Source organism: Dama dama, chromosome 30, assembly GCF_033118175.1.
Source record: "Dama dama isolate Ldn47 chromosome 30, ASM3311817v1, whole genome shotgun sequence".
NCBI lineage: Eukaryota > Metazoa > Chordata > Mammalia > Artiodactyla > Cervidae > Dama > Dama dama.
In genome coordinates this window covers 12,734,256-12,744,922 of record NC_083710.1, presented here as the reverse complement: position 1 = coordinate 12,744,922, position 10,667 = coordinate 12,734,256, and the positions used below count along the sequence as shown (strand labels likewise).

Below are 10,667 nucleotides of genomic sequence, written 5' to 3'. Positions count from 1 at the left end.
AGGTAATTACCTGGTTTTATGAGTTATTCTAAAGGGGGAGTAATAAAGACAATGTGGCTTTGGTGTAAAATAAATAGGTCATTGAAACAACCACAAAAATAGACCTACATATATAAGGACAACAGATTTTTAGCAAAGGTGCAAAGGCAATACATGGGATATGAATGCAATTTTCTACAAATGATTCTGGATCAATTGGATAGTTTTATATGAAAATTAAACTTTAACCCACACTGTACACTACATTAAAAAAAAAAAAAAAAACACTCTAGGTCATTTCAGAGAGGGCTGATGGAACCAAATCCCAAAGTTCTTAACACTGTGACCAAAGATTGAGTTATCCATTGGATATAGTAGTTACTTGATGGTGTTATGTTTCCTGATGGAGATACAAGTCATTATTTCCATGATTGATGATGTGGGAATGTAAAAATAAATGTAAATGCCTTCCAAGTTAAAAGAAAAAGACTCAAATGTATCACAGACCAAAATATATCACAGATCAAGATGTAAAATATAAATTTTAAATCTTCTAAAATAAGACATAGGAAAACAAAATCTTTTGACTTAAAATATGTGAATATTTCTTAAATATAAACCAAAAATAAGATCCTGAAAAGTACAAATCGATAAATTGAGCCTCAACAAAATTAAACACTTCTGCTCATGAAAGACACTATTGAGAGAATGATAAAACAAACCACAGATTGGCAAAAAATATTTGAAACACTTACATTTGATAGAAAATTTCATCCAGTGTCTTTAAATCCTCTCAAAACTCAGTAAAAAAATTCGAAAACTCAATTAAAAATATAAAAAAAAATTGAAAAGATATTTCACCATAAAGATACAGAAATGTCTAGGAAGCACATGAAACAGTATTCAACATCACCAGTGACTGTGAGTATGTTAAATAATCCACACTAAAATTCTAACACATAGCTATTAGAATGACTAAAATTAAAAATAGTAACCATAGAATATATTGGAAAGGACATGGAGAAACTAGATCTCTTATAAACTTCTGACATAAGTACATGATGGTGGTAATATCTGACTAAGTGGTATCTGCCTCTTACAACACCATGGACTATAGCCTACCAGGCTCCTCTGTCCTGGCAAGAATACTGGAGTGGGTTGCCATTTCCTCCTCCAGGGGACCTTCCAGACCCCGAGACTGAACCCATGTCTCTTGCGTCTCCTGCATTAGCAGGTGGATTCTTTCCTCTGAGCCACCAGGGAAGACCAAGTACATGATGTGACCGAGTGCTAAGTCGCTTCAGTTGTGCCCAACTCTTTGCAACTGTATGGACCCACCAGGCTCCTCTGTCCATGGGACTCTCCAGGCATGAATACTGGGGTGGGTGGCCATGCCCTCTTCCAGGGGATCTTCCCGACCCAGGGATTGAGCCCAGGTCTCCTGCATTTCCTGCATTGGCAGGTGGATTCTTTGTCACCAGAACCAACCAGGAAGCCCTAATTACATCATATAACTGCTTAAAAAACCCTTTGACAATTTCTTAAGATGTCTACATACATTTTATTAGTTTTCATTAAAATTTATTTATTTTATTAAAATGTCTACATATATACACACCCCATTTTATCCTTCTATATTCCCTTGGTCGATACACATAGATATGTGTATGAAGGTTCACAGAAACTTCATTTGCTCTGTTTCTATGAGTTCAACTTATTTATTTATTTATTCCTTTTAGTGGTACCATACAGTATTTTTTCTTTCTCTATCTGATTTATTTCACTTAGCATAATGCCCTCTAGTTATATTCATGTTGTTAAAAATCTTAGACTTTCCTTTTTCTTCATGGTTAAATAACATTTCATCTATCTATCTATCTATCTATCTATCTATCTATCTATTTATCTATCTATATATATATATCACATTGTCTTTATTCATCTGTTAATGGAATCATATTATTTCCATATCTTGCTTGTTGGAAATAATGCTGCAGTGAGCATGGGAAAGAATATTTGACATTTTGTTTTATATATATAAAATTCTCCCAGAGAATTGTAACGTTCTCCAAGAATTTAAAATTCTCCAAGCCAGGCTTCAACAGTACATGAACTGTGAACTTCCAGATGTTAAAGCTAGATTTAGAAAAGGCAGAGGAACCAGAGATCAAATTGCCAACATCTGTTGGATCATCGAAAAAGTGACAGAGTTCCAGAAAAACATCTACTTCTGCTTCATTGACTATGCCAAAGCCTTTCACTGTGTGGATCACAAGAAACTGTGAAAAAGTCTTAAAGAGATGGGAATACCAGGCCACATTACCAGCCTCCTGAGAAATCTGTATGCAGGTCAAGAAGCAACAATTAAAACTGGACATGGAACAACAGACTGGTTCCAAATAGGAAAAGGAGTACATCAAGGCTGTATATTGTCACCCTGCTTATTTAACTTATATGCAAAGTACATCATGAGAAATGCTGGACTGGATGAGGCACGAGCTGGAATCAAGATTGCTGGGAGAAATATCAATAACCTCAGATATGCAGATGACACCACCCTTATGGCAGAAAACGAAGAAGAACTAAATAGCCTCTTGATGAAAGTGAAAGAGAAGGGCAAAAAAGCTCGCTTAAAACTCAACATTTGGAAACTAAGATCATGGCATCTGGTCCCATCCTTTCATGGAAAATAAATGGAGAATCAATGGAAACAGTGACTTTATTTTATTAGGCTCCAAAATCACTGCAGATGGTGACTGCAGCCATGAAATTAAAAGACACTTACTCCTTGAAAGAAAAATTATGACCAACCTAGACAGCAAATTAGAAAGCAGATACATTAGTGACAAAGATCCATCTAGTCAAAGCTCTGGTTTTTCCAGTAGTCATGTATGGGTGTGAGAGTTGGACTATAAAGAATGCTGAGCGCTGAAGAATTGATGCTTTTCAACTGTGGTGTTGGAGAAGACTCTTGAGAGTCCCCTTGGACTGCAAGGAGGTCTAGTTAGTCCATCCTAAGGGAAATCAGTCCTAAATATTCCTTGGAAGGACTGATTTTGGAGCTGAAACTCCAAAACTTTGGCCACCCAATGCAAAAAACTGACTCATTTGAAAATACCCTGATGCTGGGAAAGATTGAAAATGGGAAGAGAAGGGGATGACAGAGGATGAGATGATTCGATGGCATCACCGACTCAATAGATATGAGTTTGAGTAAACTCTGTGAGTTGGTGATGGACAGAGTAGCCTGGTATGCTGTAGTCTATGGGGTCTCAGAGTCGAACACGACTGAGTGACTGAACTGAACTGAAAATGTTTGCTGATAGGTAAAGGTATAAACAAACTGTATTGCACTATACAGTGGAATACTGTTACCGAACCCAAGTTTGGTTGCTCACAGCTCAGAAGGCAATAGTTTGAGAGGCGAGTGTCAGTAGATATTTATGACACTTTAATCAGAAAAACCAGCAATGTGGGGAGAAGGTGGCCTCATATTCAGAGACCAACTCCAAAGATTCTGCCCAGTCATGTCAGTTTTTTAAGAGAAAAATTGGGGGAAGATTCTCCATGAATCATCCAGGCAGAAGGTTGGGTTCTGCATCCTTCTCCATTGTGTGCAAACTGGCTGACTCTTCAGATGTTATCTTGCCCAAAAGATTTGCCTGCAAGATTGCTAATGGCCTGTTGAGGATTGCCAGCTAGTCATTTTTTAACTTAATTCTTTATTCTTTTTTATCTAGGAAAATTAATAAATAGTTTAGACAAGACATGGTATGCATTCAGGAGAGCATAAGTCAAGAATCAGTTTCAATTGCTTAGTGATCTCATCCCTATAAATAGGTTCTTTTAAGGTTAGAGGGGGCTTCCAGGTGGCGCCAATGCAGGAGATGTAAGAGACATGGATTCATGGACATGACTGAAACGACTTAGCACGCAAGCACACAGGTTAGCGGGAAACAGAAATGGGCAAACAGGTGAGAGCTGGCCTATAAAGAAAGCTGAGCCCCGAAGAATTGATGCTTTTAAACTGTGGTGTTGGAGAAGACTCTTGAGAGTCCCTTGGACTGCAAGGAGATCCAACCAGCCCATCCTAAGGGAAATCAGTCCTGAATATTCATTGGAAGGACCGATGTTGGAGCTGAAACTCCAATACTTTGGTGACCTAATGCAAAGAACTGACTCATTTGAAAAAACCCTGATGCTGGGAAGGATTGAAGGCAGGAGGAGAAGGGCATGCCAGAGGATGAGATGGTTGGATGGCATCACCAACTGGATGGACATGAGTTTGAGCAAGCTCTGGGAGTTTGTGATGGACAGGGAAGCCTGTGGTGCTGTAGTCCATGGAGTCACAGAGAGTTGGACCCGACTGAGTGACTGAACTGAACTGAAGGGAAATAAGCAAAAATATTGGTAATATACAATCTTGTTTAGGTAAATATATGCCAAATGCCAACTAACCCACAGAGATAGAAAGCATCTAAGCGGTTGCCTTAGGATGAGGTGGAGAGAATGTAAGGTGGCATGGGGAAGGTAGTTATAAAGGAGACAGAAAAAAGCTTCTTCTTTCAAACTATATGTTTTTAAATATGTACAGTTTGATGTCTATCAGTTATCCTCAATAAAATGTATTTCTTCTCAGAATAATCTCATGAGCAGTGCCAAAAATATCCCAGTCAAACAAGAAAAGCATGTAAAGGAGTCAAAAATGATGGCTGTCTGGTAAAGGCAGGAAGATGTGAAGAGTTGAGCAAATAGAAATTAAGATTAGGCTGAGTGAATTACTGAGTTCAGGCTGGAGATGAACAGTGCTCCAAAAGAGAGCTTCAGCTGCACTATATCCCTATGAAACCCATTTTTGTATATATATATATATATTTTTTTTTCTTTTTCAGAATATAATTTTGTGAGCTTCATTTTGTCTAGTCTGTTTCATTATTTCTATACCTTAACTAACCTACTGGCTTCAGATCGTTCCAGTGCTATTCAGTGATGTTTTCACACTTAGAATTCAACTGGATTCTGTTGGGGGACTGTTGGGTATTGGGTCAGAATAGTTCTGCCAAATTTCTACATATTATGTGAGATAAACCTTGATCTGCCTAGGATCTCACCTTGAAAGTAGTAGATTGGTTTTTCTCCTTCTATCACAAACTCTTAGAACTCAATTTCATCTCAATTTCACCTTAGTATTTAAGTTCTTGTTATCTAAATATAAATACAACATGAAAAGGATGCAATTATGCAGCTTAATATGTCCATACCTCTAGCTAGCATATGATTATAAATCTCTCTATGACTGTGAAACATATGTGCGTTTCTTAGGATATGTCTTTATTTTATTATGGACCAGTAATTATCTGCATTTGCATTTTGCTCCTTTAGTAATATTTTATCAAACCTTGTTTCTGTTTCATTTTACCCGCACAATACATATGTATACTCTGAATTATCTTTCCAAGTACATTACAACTAGTAAGTTTCATACTGCAGTTCAGTTTTGCATTTGCTATTAGCTGGAAATATTTTTTCCATGTATTGACAATTATACTTGAGACACTTACTTCAATGAAAAAATTTTCAAGTGATTTATTGAAAAGGTATTGTAGAGATCTAAGAGTGATAGTAATTATAAATGGACTTGTAATGAAAAATGGGGAAAAGTATGCATGAGCTAACAGCTAATGAATTTGTAATTGTATTTATGTTACTGTGTTCTAATATGAACATGCAATTAATGAGAAACAATAGCTGTGATCATTGATGTTATGTAGCCATTGGAATGGAGTGACTGCATCGAAAATTTTTTTTTTTGTCTTGTGAAGACACAAATGCACAAAGGGACATGGTCTTAATGGAACCTATAATACAGGGCTAATAGAAAAGATCAGTTGTATATTTAATGCCACTGGAATTGCTATAGTATTCATTTTTAATAATTTGAAAACATAATAAAATAAGCATCCATATGCGTAAAAACATTGTTGTTACTTAACATTGTTAAGAGAGTATGTATTTATTATCTAACAAATTATAATAAACAGTTAAATTTGTATCATGTAAAATTGTTTTTGCCTAGGATGCTTTTATTGGGCATGTCCTTATTGTCCAGTAACACACAATTAGGTACCAACTTTTTCTTATTTTGTCTCCTAAGTAACAGGTGTAGATAATGTGATTTATTTTTAAATAGCAACAACTAAACAGAAAAAAATAGGTGATTTTCATAAGGAGAGTAAATGATTTACGAAAGCATAATAACAATGAACAAAACTAATACTGAAAAATGCTTAAACTTCAGCAATCAAAGAAATGCTAATTAGGTCACTGAGACATTATCAGTACTTAATATTTCCAAAATGTAGATCACTAGAATATTTTCATTATTTAATATTTCCAAAGTGATATTTGAATAAGAAAAAAAGTAGGTAAGTGGTCCATCTCAGTTTTGTTAGTAATAGGATAATCCTTATTTAGAAAGTCAGTTATGGAATAGGTACAATGCTGTTTTACAATACAAACTTATCTTTCTAAGAAATTTCCCATTATCAAAAACTCTGATGTAAAAAGAGCAAATGGGTAAAAAGAGGTTGAGAAAAAGAGAACTTTGAACACTTTAGTTCCTAAGCACTTTCTCCCCAGTGAAATCATTATTTTTTATAATACAATATAGCAAAGTTATTATTCTTCCAGATATTTCAACAATAAGTGTACTTTTAATATTTGTACACTTCTGTCTATGAGTATAAACATGACTGAGCAAGTCCAGAGTTTAATAATATTTTCCTTTTTAATAAAAAAACATTTTCCCATCAACACAGTATTATCACTGGCAACACAATTAATATCCATTCTTAAAATCCTAACAACTCTTATCTCATGTGTATAATAAATAATATATGTTGTTGGAGCAGCAGAGGTTTTTCTATAATATTAATTCATGATGATTGCTATATATAGGCCATATTTATGCTCCTGAATAGGAGTACAAAAATAGTGCAATATAGTACTTAATATTCACACTATTACCGAAATATATTGTACTGGAGAAATCCCATATTGAATTTCTTATCCTGCTCATATATTTTTACACAATGGTGCCATTTCTGAGTATTCATTCTAATCATATAGCCATACAAATATTCAGAAACTTTTTTACAAATTTAATTAATATACTTAAAAATATTTTGTTGAGCACATTTTCCCCTTGCTTGACATGGAGAAAGTAGAAATAAGTAAATCTTTAAGATAAAACTCGTTAAAATTATAGTCTGTTATGCAGTGTGACACATTATCATAGTCATTAAATTTTATTTTTTATAAGCATATTTTTGACAGTATAGATTTTATAGATTTTTATAATATATTAAAAATTGTGATTCAAAATAAAGAAATAAATTATATACTTTAATATATATTAATTTTCATATATATTGGTTTATATAATTATATCAATAGGTATTAGAGCCAAGTATAGAAAAAAAGAGTGAAATAATACATATCAAACTGTCAACACTAAGTGATTATAATGTGACTATGAATTATAGAAATACTCATTCTTTATATTTTTCTAGCTCTTTCAAAATATTTCATAATAGGTGCATATATTACTTTAGCAATTAAAAATTATGTATAAATAAATCTTACACACACACACACACATACATACATACATACACACATATATATATAGATAGATAGATAGATAGATAGATATTTACATCCTTTGCCTCATCAGCAAATATTTATGTAGAATCCATTATATTTTAATAGAATCTGATACTAAAGCTCCATTTCTTGTTATTTGTTATTTTGAGAGAGATTTTAATGTGTTTCAGTTCAGTTCAGTCGTTCAGTCATGTCCAACTCTTTGTTACCCCATGAATTGCAGCATGCCAGGCCTCCCTGTCCATCACCAACTCACAGAGTTTACCCAAACTCATGTCCATTGAGTCTGTAGTGCCATCTAACCATTTCATCCTCTGTTGTCCCCTTCTTCTCCTGCCTTCAATCTTTCCCAGCATCAGAGTCTTTTCAAATAAGTCAGCTTTTCTCATCAGATGGCCAAAGAATTGGAGTATCAGCTTCAGCATCAGTCCATCCAATGAACACTCAGGACTCATCTCCTTTAGGATAGACTGGCTGTGTTTCAGTTTAATTTTAATTTTTATTGATAACCTAATCTTCCCACAAATTATTAAACTATTTATTTATAGCTTAATTTATTTTTAACTGAAGGATAGTTGCTTTACAGTATTGTATTGGTTTCTACCAAACATCAAAATAAGCTATTTATTAAATATCTTTCTTCTATTGGCATTTTCCAAGGCTCAATCTTCTGCATAGACATCTAGACGAAATGGACTTACTGAATACCTACAGGACACTCCACCCAAGCACAGCAGGATATGCATTCTTTCAAGTACATATAGGATGCTTTTCAAGATAGATCACATGCTAGGTCACAGAAGAAGTCTCAACCAATTTAAGAGGATAAAATAATATCATAGATTTTTATGACTGAAATATATATATGAAACTAGAAATCGATTACAGAAAGAAAAAGTGAGAAACCCCAACATGTGAAAACTAAAAGCATGCTACTAAAATACCAATGTTTCAATGAAGAAACCAAAATGGAAATCAGAAAATACCCCAAAGCAAATGAAAATAGAAACAAAATCTTTCCAAAATACGTGGGATAAGACAAAAACAATTCTAAATGAGAAGTTTATAGAAATATAGGTTTATCTCAAGAAACAAATGAAAAAATTTCAAATAACCTAACCTACCATGTAAAGGAAGTAGAAAAGTAACAAACAAAGCCCAAAGTCAGTAAAATTAATGACATATTATAATAAAATGAAATATAAAATAAATAAAACAAGGGAAAAAATAGAAAAGAGCAATAAAATCAATAACTTTTTTTTTTAATAAGCAAAACTGATAAACTTTTATTCAGGCTAAGAAGGAAAAAAAGACAGAAGACTCAATATTAAAAAAACACTCAATAATTTTAAAAAAAGTCCCAATAATAAAAAAAAGAATAAATAACAACTGATATTACAGAGATACAAAAAAAAAAAAAAAAAAAATCATGAGACTATTACAAGCCATTATATGCCAACAATTTGGACAACCTAGAAGAACTGGACAACTTTCTAGAAACATGTAACCTACCAAGGTTGATTTAGGAAGAAATAGACAAACTGAATTGGCTGATTATGAATAGTGAAATAGAAATTGCAATAAATAAAACTCTCAGCAAAGAAAAGTCCAAGACTTGATGACTTCACAGGGGAATTCTACTAAACATATAGAGAAGAACTAATCCTCATCCATCCCAAACTATTCCAAAATATTTAAAAAAAGAAAAAAAAGAACATGCCTGAATGTATCCTATATGGCTGTCATTACTCTCATACCAAAACCAAAAAAAAGACATTCCAAAAAGAAAATTGTAGGCCAATAAATCTAATGAATATGGATACAAAAATCCCAAACAAAATATTGGCAAGCTGAATTAAAAAATATATGAAAAACATCATTTAATCAAGTAGAATATGTTCCAGGGAAGCAAAGATATCTCAGCATCACAAATCAATGTGTGATACATCACATTAACACAGGAAAGGATAAAAATTATATGATCATCTCAATAGACCCCCCAAAAAAGAATTTCACAAAATTCAACATCCATTCACAATAAAAACTCTCTCAAAGTTGTTACAGAGAGAACATATTTCAACATACCAAAAACCACTTATTATAAATTTAGAGCTAATAGCATAGTCAATAGTAGAAGGCTAAAAATTTTCCTCTAAAATTACGAACAATACAACAATGCTTATCCTCAACATTTCTATTTAACATGCTAATAGAACTCTTAGTCACACAAATCAGACAAGAAAAAGAAATAAAATATCCAAATTGAAATGTAGGAACACACACACAAAATCATTATTTGCAAATGAAATGATACTTTATATAAAAAGCTCTGAAGTCTACACACATGCACACAACTATCAGATCTAATAATTAATTCAGTAAGTTTGCAGGATATAAGATTAATATATAAAACTGTGTTGCTTGCCTATACACTAATAGTGAGCTATCAAAAAAAAAAATTCAAAAAAAGCAATCCTGTTTAGAATTGCATCAAAAAGAATAAAATCCCTATGAATAAACTTAACCACGGTGGTGAAAATACTATACTCCGAAAACTATAAGCCATTGATGAAAGAAATTGAAGACAATAAAAGTAAATGAAATTTCAGTTCGGTTCAGTTCAGTCACTCAGTCGTGTCCGACTCTTTGCAACCCCATCGACCACAGCACACCAGGCCTCCCTGTACATCACCAGCTCTTAGAGCTTGCTCAAGCTCATGTCCATCGAGTCGCTGATGCCATCCAACCATCGCATCCTCTGTTGTCACCTTTCCTCCTGCCTTCAGTCTTTCTCAGCATCAGGGTCTTTTCAAATGAGTCAGTTCTTCCCACAAGGTGGCCAAAGTATTGGAGTTTCAGCTTCAGCATCAGTCCTTCCAATGAACACTCAGGACTGATCTCCTTTAGGATGGACTGGTTGGATCTTCTTGCAGTCCAAGGGATGCTCAAGAGTCTTTCTAACACCACAGTTCAAAAGCATCAATTCTTCAGTGCTCAGTTTTCTTTATAGTCCAACTCTCACA

The 10,667-nt window shown here is 33.8% G+C and overlaps 1 non-coding gene across 1 annotated transcript; it reads left to right on the top strand.

Annotated features, from left to right (window-relative positions):
* Window positions 1–270: 270 nt before the first annotated feature.
* Window positions 271–396, top strand: LOC133049756 (small nucleolar RNA SNORA25). The gene has a single exon (XR_009691446.1). It is a non-coding gene; the product is annotated as a small nucleolar RNA SNORA25 (small nucleolar RNA).
* Window positions 397–10,667: the final 10,271 nt, after the last annotated feature.